This window comes from Canis lupus, chromosome X (assembly GCF_011100685.1).
Source record: "Canis lupus familiaris isolate Mischka breed German Shepherd chromosome X, alternate assembly UU_Cfam_GSD_1.0, whole genome shotgun sequence".
NCBI classification, from domain to species: Eukaryota; Metazoa; Chordata; class Mammalia; order Carnivora; family Canidae; genus Canis; species Canis lupus.
The window spans coordinates 66,366,548-66,375,691 of NC_049260.1; positions in this window are offsets into that span (position 1 = coordinate 66,366,548).

Below are 9,144 nucleotides of genomic sequence, written 5' to 3' on the forward strand. Positions count from 1 at the left end.
CCTTTCCTCCTTTCCTTTCTTTCCGTATTCTTTCTTCTCCCTTTAATCCCTCCTTTCTCTAAAAGGCACTTATTTCATACCAACCATATGCCAAGTACAGGTTAGTTGCTAAGGTGCAAAGATAAAGCTGAAAAAAATCACTTATTATTCAATGTGGTCAATTCAATGATAAAAATATATACAAGAAAGTAGGAAATCAAAGAAAAATTAACTTAACCTAGGGGCTAATTATGCTATTAATGGTGGAAAATAAGGCCATAAAGAAAGATGATGCTTGGGGTGCCAGGGTGGTTCAATTGGTTAAGCATCTGACTTCAGCTCAGGTCTTAATCTTAGAGTCCTGAGATAGAGCTCCGTGCCCAGCCCTGCCTTAAGTGCTGCGTCAGGCTCTGTGCTCAGTGGGGAGTCTGCTTCTCCCTCTCCCTCTGTTTCAACCCCCACTTGTACTCTTTTTCTCTCTCAAATAAATAAAGAAATTTTAAAAAGATGATGCCCAAGCTGTCATAAAAGGTAAATGAGAGTCAGTTTTATGAGATGAGGAAAAACAAAAATCAAGGAAGTAAAAAACAACATGGAATATGCAGAGGCTTTCAAGTACTGCTGAAGTGTAAAAGTGAGGAAGATAATAGAATAAGAGGTAAAATTGAAGATGTAGCTAACAACTAGTCCATGGAGACTTTCATATTCCTTGTTAAGGAGTTTAGACTAAATCTTACTAGTTATGGGGATTCATTGAAGGGTTTTTAAAAATCCTAATCAGATTTTATGTTTTAGACTGATCACTTTGATTGGCTGTATGAAGGATGGATTTGAAGGAGACAGAAATGAGAGACAGGGAACAATTTAGAAAGCAAAGATAAATGAGTACTATAATTGGAACAGTGAGAAAAAAGACTGAGAAGAAAGACAGATTGAAGCAACTTCTAGGAAGTAAATTGATAGGACCTGAAGCCTCATGAAATGTCACAGATGAGAGGAAGATGCTATTAGCATTGAAAAGACGTTGGCACTATTCATGGAGGTAGGTTTCTAATAGATCAACAGGCCAATGAGCAGCCAGGGTGGGGGCTGGAAGAATACGGGAAAGTTAATGCCACTATAAACCCATAGCCTCCACTAACCCATAACCTTGACCATTAACACTGCCCAGCCATCTGCCCATGAGAGAGGTCACTCTGCAACTCCCACAGTGATTATTGTATGCCTTTCCTTGAGCATTGATCAGCTCCCCACTCTTGCACCCCCATTCTCAGGAGATAACCTCAGTTTGTAACTTAAAAAGTAAATCAAGACAGAGATGGGAACTTCCAGATCTACAAATGGTCCTGCATTCACTCTCTTATTTCAAAATGTCTCACACACCATCTAAGGGCAACACTATTACCTGCTCTCTGAATCCCATCCTCCCCAGATTTTACCTGGACCTTGCTGCATCAATTATCTTCCTTTTCTCCAAGGTATCCTCAACCCGTCCCTCTACTGGTTCAATATCTTCAGCTGAAACATGCTAAACTGTAGAAAAAGAGGGATCCCTGGGTGGCGCAGCGGTTTGGCGCCTGCCTTTGGCCCAGGGCGCGATCCTGGAGACCCGGGATCGAATCCCACGTCGGGCTCCCGGTGCATGGAGCCTGCTTCTCCCTCTGCCTGTGTCTCTCTCTCTCTCTCTCTCTCTCTCTCTCTCTCTCTCTCGAATAAATAAATAAAATATTAAAAAAAAAAAAAACTGTAGAAAAAGAAAATGAAAATCCCTCCATAGAAACTGACACTGTGCCTCAGACCTCTATCCAAGTGCCCAGGCTACTGTCCTTTGAAATTCATCCCTGCATTTGCCTGGAGGCTATGCTTCCTCCAGGCTGCTCCCAGCTTATGCCATAGAGAAAGAGGAACATTAATGTGAGCACATTTCTAAGAGTTATGGGACTCCTCTGATGGCTGATTTTGGTTTGAGGACTCCCTAATGACTTTCTGAACCTTCGTTAGACTGCACAGGAGTCTAGGACACTTCTTCCCAAATTTTCATCCTTCTCTCCTTCACTCAGGGTAAGACTCTCAGACTTTCCCAAATCCCTTTCCATTGTGTCTCAACATTGTTGTTGTTGTTGTTCACTCTAATAAAAAATATGCAGAGTCTAATCTCATCCTGATGTTTGCTTCTGGGAGGGCCTAGTTAAACATTTCTTCAACACCATTTTCTCTAGCAACTTCTCTGTTCACCTTCACAGTTAAGATTCTGGAATTGGTTGTCTTTACTCCTTTCATTTCTCTCTCTCTGCCTCATCCTTAAATTCACATCAATTTGGATTCAATACCTACCATTCTATCCAAACTGCTCTTACTAAGGTTGTAAATTACCTCCGTGTCACAAAATCTATGATTTCTAATCTTTTATTTTACTGGCCATCAGCATTCATCACTAATGACCCTCCTTGAAACATTTTCTTCTTTTGATTTTGTAAAACTATGTTCTCCTCATTTTATACCTAACTCTTTTCTCCTTCTCAGCTTCTTGTGCTGCCTTCTCCCCTTACTCCATTCACTATTAGAGTTAGGCCTTTTTTTTTCTTCTAACCCTGTTCATTCTCCATAGGCATTTGATTTGACTCTATTGTTTTAATTATCTACAATAACTCTCAATTCTATATCTGCAGTTTAGACATCTTCCTGACCTTCCCATGTAGCCATTTGCCTATTGGACCTCTCCCCTTGGATATCTCAAAAGCATTGAAAATTCAATATTTCTAAAAGTGAACTCATCTGTCAAGTTGCTTGTATTAGTTTCCTATGGTTATGGTAACAAATTACCAGGAACACAGTTGGCTTATAACATATATTTATTATATTGCAATTCTACAGGTCATAAATCTAGCATGAGTCTCACTGTGTTAAAATAAAGGTATGACATGGTTTTATGCCTTCTTCATTAGAGGAGAATCCTTTTCTTTTCCTTTTCCATCTTCTAGAGGCTATCCACATCCCTTGGCTCATGGCCCTCAACGAAGCCAGCAGTGGTGGTTGAGTCTTCATATTGCATCACTCCAAACTCGTTTTCTGCCTCCCTCTTTTAAGAATTACATTGGGCCCACCCATATAAATCCAGGGTAATATCCCTAACTTGAAATCAGTTGATTAACAATCTTCATTCCATCTGCAACCTTAATTCTCCTTTACTATTTAAGATAACATTCACAGATTCCAGGGATTGACATGGACATTCTTGGGGAAAAGGCGTTATTCTACTTATTGCGTTGTTTAAGCCAGAAACTTGAGAATCATATTTACTTCTTAATCTCTTTAGTATTCTGTGTCTTTTAGGGTCCCATATGAGTGCAATAAAAACACCTGAATCCAGTAGCTTCAACAAATGAGTTTATCTCTTATAACATGAAGTCCTGAGCTCAGCAGCTTAGTTCTGGTGCAGAATATTTCAAGAATATCATCTTTCTAGTCCACACTTCTTTTTAAAAATATTTTATTTATTTGGGAGACCTGGATGGCTCGATGTTTGAGCGTCTGCCTTTGGCACAGGGCGTGATCCCGGAGTCCTGGGATTGAGTCCACATCGGTCTTCCTGCACGAGGCCTGCTTCTCTCATGGCATGAGAGAGACACAGAGAGAGAGGCAGAGACACAGGCAGAGGGAGAAGTTCCAATATTGGGGGAGGAAGAATCCAGCATACTGCTTTTGGCAATTACTCCACTCTCTTGTATAAGGGAGTAAGATCTGATTAGGCCTCTTTTGTAGAGGTGATGGGATCATATAGTTACTCCTTAAGCTTTTGAAGAGTAAATGAAGTGGACCTCCCTCATTCCCTAATTACTCAGTCTATCTCAGTCTGTCTATCTCCATTATTCTCTTGTTCTCCCTACTATTCCAGCAACTCTTTTCCTTTTTGCCCCTTCTCTACCTGGCCAACGTTGTATGTCAGCCTTTCCTACAGAAAGCCGTACAGAAATGATTATGTCCTAAGACTCCTTTGGGTTTTCCAGATTCCGTGGTCTCCAGTGTTGAATGTAGTATCTGTTCAGATTTCATGGATGGAGTGGGGATGCTTAAAGTGTAAGTTTCAGTAAGGCTAGCTGTTTTTTAGAGTATCTAAAACCAAACACATTTATCTACCAAAACTATTATAGTAAGAGAGCAATTGCCCTCTCATAGATTTAAGATACATCATAAAATGTCCTATACTAACTTTTCAATATTTGTCCTTGCTATTCAGCCATCTCTCTTCAATCCTCTGGGGAAAATGTGAGGGAGGTGAAGAAGTAGGGGGAACATCTCATTTCACTTGCTACCAAACCCTGACCCTTACTACTTTCTAAGTATATCTCTTATATGTTTCTTTTTCCACCTTTTTCTCTATGCACTCTGTCCTAGTTTAAGACAGAACTATCTTTCCCATGGACTATCATAACAAATTCCTAATTAGACTCTCTATGCCTATACTTCTCTCTATCCAATCCTTCTGCCACAGTACAGCCAGAATAATATTTTTAAATGCTAATCTTGTTGTTTCTCTCTTAAAAACCCTTCAGTATCTTCCAATTATCCTAAAATAAAGCTTCAAACATTACTATGATTTACAAGGCCCTCCAAAACTTCAAGACCTAGAGTCTCTATTTCTCTACTGTGTATGTATATATGTATGTATCTATCATCTATCATCTATCCATCTGTATCTATCAACTGTGTGTTAGTGTATAATATTTATAAAATACTTAATATGATGTAAGCACTAAGATGTTTTATACACATTATTTTATAATGTCCTTGCAAAGTTTCTATGAAATAGATATTATTTTTCCTGATTTACAAACAAGGAAATTGAGGCTTCAAGTAGTTCAGTAACTTCTTCAAGTCCCCACAATTAGTATCAGAGCCAAGATTCAAACACAACCAGCTTGACTCCAAAGTATTTGACTACCACAGTATATTCTTTTCCTTTTCCAGTTTCTTTATACATCACTATCCATCTTGCTCTCTGCTCTAATCATACTGGGCTTTCAGTTTCTCTTTTAGGACTTTTATACATTTAGTTCCCTATACATCCATAACCTAATCATAAATAAGTCCCTGGCATTCAGATACTTATTCTGTGGAAAATGTGGCCATTCCAGAAAGAAGCCTTTAAGTTAAGCTGACCCTGAAAGAGTGCCTGAAAAGTTGAAAGTTTTGTATGAAATGCCACATAGTCCTGAACAGGAACAGGCTTCAGGTTGTTGAATGCTTCATATTGTTGTGTAGGACCAAACCCTGGGTGGTAGAACTTCTGTAGGTATTTAATACAACATAAGAGCAGGCTTTATCTGGCTTTTAGGGGTCTAAATAGGAATATATATTGAGTGTTCAGTATTGGTCTCTTCATGATGAGGCCAAAATAAGAACTAGTCTAGGTAGTTAAAGATTTTGTCTATATGTAGTGTGGAGTTCCCAAGTTGTTGGAAGTTTCTACTGTAAGTGCTAGAGTTAGAGCAGGAAAGACCCAGAATGGTTAAAGGTATAGTCTATACACAAGAGATGATATAGCATAGTGGTTAAGAGCCTAGACAGCTCTGTAGTCACCTTGCTACATTAAAATCCTAGCTTCTTCACTTACTAGTTATAGGATATTGAGTGAGTGATTTATCCTTTATGTTTTTGACCCCCCCAGGAACAAATAACACATTTGAACCTACAATATGCTTGATTATACCTTCCTTAGCTGACTCTTTCCAATCCTAACTATTCCTCTGGTGTATGCCATTGTACTTCCTGATATAACTACCTAATAGTGAAATTGTGATAAGATCTGTTTTGTTGACTACTGTACCTCACAGTGACAAAGGAAATTTGTTTTTAATTGCTTCTGACTAGGCACAAGTATGATTTTTGTTTATCTTCCTGACACTGCCAAGCAATACAAATAAGTCCTTAAAGCCTTTGCCCTTCATGACTAAAAAAGACAAAAAAAAAAAAACATAGATAACAGTTTAAGAGGGTAAGTACCTCCATGAATATGTTCACTTCAGCCAGAGATAATTTTTTTAATAAACTCACAAGGAATAAAATAACCCACTTTACATTAATATATATTTATTGAAGTTTTATTTTCCAAAATATAGTATAACACTGAGTGCACATCCTGTCAGGTGCCCTCCTCAGTGCCCATAACCCAGTCACCCCCATTCCCCTGCCGGCCTCCCCTTCCAATACCTCTTGTTCATTTCCCAGAGTTAGGAGTCTCTCGTGTTGTGTCACCCACTCTAATTTTTTCCCACTCATTTTCCCTCCTTTCCCCTATAATCCCTTTCACTACTTATTATATTCCACGTATGAGTGAATCCATATGATGATTGTCCTTCTCCAATTGGCTTACTTCACTCAGCATAATACCCTCCAGTTCAATCCATATAGAAGCAAAAGTTGAGTATTCATCCTTTCTGATGGCAGACAAGTTTATATATATATATATATATATATATATATATATATATATATATATATTCTTTATCCATTCATCTGTTGATGGACATTGAGGCTCCTTCCATAGTGTGAATATTGTGGACATTGGTGCTATAAACATCGGGGTGCAGGTGTCCTGGTGTTTCAATGCATCTGTATCTTTGGGGTAAATACCCAGTAGTAAAATTGCTGGGTCTTAGTGTAGCTCTAATTTTAACTCTTTGAGGAACCTCCACACAGTTTTCCAGAGTGGCTGTACCAGTTCACATTGCCACCAACAGTGCAAGAGGGTTACCCTTTCTTCACATCCTCTCCAACAGTTGTTGTTTCCTATCTTGTTAATTTTCCCCATTCTCACTGGTGTGAGGTGGTATCTCATTGTATCTCATTGTCATTTTGATTTGTATTTCCCTGATGGTCAGTGACACAGAGCATTTTCTCATGTGCTTGCTGGCCAATGTGTAGGTCTTCTTTGGTGATATTTCTGTTCATGTCCTTTGCCCATTTTATGATTAAATTGTTTGTTTCTTTGCTGTTGAGTTTCATAAGTTCTTTATAGATCTTGAATACTACCCCTTAATCTGATGTCATTTGCAAATATCTTCTCCCATTCTGTAAGTTGCCTTTTAGTTTTGTTTATTTTATTTTGTTTATTTTTTTTTTTTTTACTTTATTTATTTATTTTTTTTATTGGTGTTCAATTTACTAACATACAGAATAACACCCAGTGCCCGTCACCCATTCACTCCCACCCCCCGCCCTCCTCCCCTTCTACCACCCCTAGTTTGTTTGTTTATTTTGCTGTGCAGAGGCTTTTTATCCTGGTGAAGTCCCAATAGTTCATTTTTGCTTTTGTTTCTCTTGCCTTCATAGATGTATCTTGCAAGAAGCTGCTGTGGCCAAGCTTTTGCTTGTGTTCTCCTCTAGGATTTTGATGGATTCTGTCTCACATTTAGACCATTCATCCATTTTGAGTTTATCTTTGTGCATGGTGTAAGAGAATGGTCTAGTTTCATTCTTCTGCATGTGGCTGTCCAATTTTCCCAGCACCATTTATTGAAGAGACTGTCCTTTTCCCAGTGGATAGTCTTTCCTGCTTTGTCAAATATTAGTTGACTGTAGAGGTGAGGGCCTATTTCTGGGTTCTCTATTCTGTTCCATTGATCTATGTGTCTGTTTTTGTGCTAGTACCACATTGTCTTGATGATCACAGTTTGTAGTACAGCTTGAAATCTGGCATTGTGGTGCCCCTGGCTCTTATTTTCTTTTTCAATATTCCCCTGGTTATTAAGGGTCTTTTCTGATTCCACACAAAATCTTAAGATTATTTGTTCCAACTCTCTGAAGAAAATCCAAGGTATTTTGATAGGGATTGCATTGAACGTGTAAATTGCCCTGGGTAGCACAGACATTTTCACAATATTAATTCTTCCAATTCATGAGGATGGAATGTTTTTCCATCTCTTTAAGTCTTCCTCAATTGCTTTCAGAGGTGTTCTGTAGCTTTTAGCGTATAGATTCTTTTCCTCTTTGGTTAGGTTTACTCCCAGGTATCAGATGCTTTTGGGTGGAATAATACATTTTTAAAATCATTTGTATTTCATACCTGCCCTACGACCCAGCAATTGCACTGTTGGGGATTTACCCCAAAGATACAAATGCAATGAAACGCCGGGACACCTGCACCCCGATGTTTCTAGCAGCAATGGCCACGATAGCCAAACTGTGGAAGGAGCCTCGGTGTCCAACGAAAGATGAATGGATAAAGAAGATGTGGTTTATGTATACAATGGAATATTACTCAGCTATTAGAAATGACAAATACCCACCATTTGCTTCAACGTGGATGGAACTGGAGGGTATTATGCTGAGTGAAGTAAGTCAGTCGGAGAAGGACAAACATTATATGTTCTCATTCATTTGGGGAATATAAATAATAGTGAAAGGGAATATAAGGGAAGGGAGAAGAAATGTGTGGGAAATATCAGAAAGGGAGACAGAACGTAAAGACTGCTAACTCTGGGAAACGAACTAGGGGTGGTAGAAGGGGAGGAGGGCGGGGGGTGGGAGTGAATGGGTGACGGGCACTGGGTGTTATTCTGTATGTTAGTAAATTGAACACAAATAAAAAATAAATTAAAAAAAAATCATTTGTATTTCCTTGGTATTGATTGTGATCTCTCATCTTTCGTTCATGATTTTGTTATTTTGGGTCTTTTTTCTTTTGTTTTTAATAAGGTTGGTTAATGGTTTATCTATCTTATTAATTTTTTCAAAGAACCAACTCCTGGTTTTGTTGATCTGTTCTACAGTTCTGGTCTCTATTTCATTGAGTTCTGCTCAAATCTTTATTTATTTTTTTTTAAATTTATTTTTTATTGGTGTTCAATTTACTAACATACAGAATAACACCCAGTGCCCGTCACCCATTCACTCCCACCCCCCGCCCTCCTCCCCTTCTACCACCCCTAGTTCGTTTCCCAGAGTTAGCAGTCTTTACGTTCTGTCTCCCTTTCTGATATTCCCCACACATTTCTTCTCCCTTCCCTTATATTCCCTTTCACTATTATTTATATTCCCCAAATGAATGAGAACATATAATGTTTGTCCTTCTCCGACTGACTTACTTCACTCAGCATAATACCCTCCAGTTCCATCCACGTTGAAGCAAATGGTGGGTATTTGTCATTTCTAATAGCTGAGTAA